This window comes from Triticum dicoccoides, chromosome 1B (assembly GCF_002162155.2).
Source record: "Triticum dicoccoides isolate Atlit2015 ecotype Zavitan chromosome 1B, WEW_v2.0, whole genome shotgun sequence".
In the NCBI taxonomy this organism is placed as follows: Eukaryota; Viridiplantae; Streptophyta; class Magnoliopsida; order Poales; family Poaceae; genus Triticum; species Triticum dicoccoides.
In genome coordinates, this window is record NC_041381.1 from 203,300,053 (window position 1) to 203,301,027 (window position 975).

Genomic DNA, 975 nt, shown 5'->3' on the forward strand with positions numbered 1-975 from the left:
TGAGAGGAAAAAGCTGGCCATTGCATCAAGCTCTAGCGACGACGGAAGGTGTGAGGGATGGGCTGCGGGATGGATACCATGAACGGGGAGAAAATGCATGGGGTGGTGCACGCTGCCGTTGAATGTACAAATAAATGAGATTAACTCCTCTAATCAATAGCATGGATCAGTATAGTTATTGTGCAGTGGGGCTTACTCACTTTAGTGGCCGTGGAATACTAGACCTGTACTACCTCTATCCGGATTTATTGGTCTTCATTGTATTTCGTGTCAAATTTTGATCATAGATTAAACTAACAAAATGTTCACGCATGTCACCAAACATTACATTTTTGAAAACTATGTTCAAATACCAATCCAATGAGATAATTTTTCTTTACATGCATTAACATTTTGTTAGTTAAATCTCTAGTCAAAATTTGACACAAACTATAAAGAGGACCTATAAACCAGGACGGAAGTAGTACTACATTGGAGCGGTGCTGAGAAATAGATATACACGGTCTGGTTGTACAAATACTACACGAATCACGTGCGCATGGACGGAGGTGATTCCATCCTCGCGTGGAACCATGTCCACTCATGATTATTCGTGAAAGACTACCCATATCAGTAAGGTGCACCTTCTTTTGCGGTATCCCATCCCAAAGGAACCTCAAAAGTAAGTGTGTTTGTCTTGGAGCTATTTGAGTATGGGTGATCAATTGTGAATTCAATCCCGGGGGCGGATGAGTGAGCATAAAATGTGCAAGAAAGACTATTATTAATATATGGGTCAGTTTAAATCTTAGACGCAACGACCAGGAACCGAAGAATTTGACCGGGGTGTTACAAATAATAGACTGAAATAAGTTCAAGAAAATGTGATCATCCATACCAAGTTTAGGACTTGAACCTGGGCAAGTTCACCTCAAAGAACCTTGACCTGTGAGCTTTCAATTCGCAACAACCCCAAAGCTTGGTAAGCCTATTTTT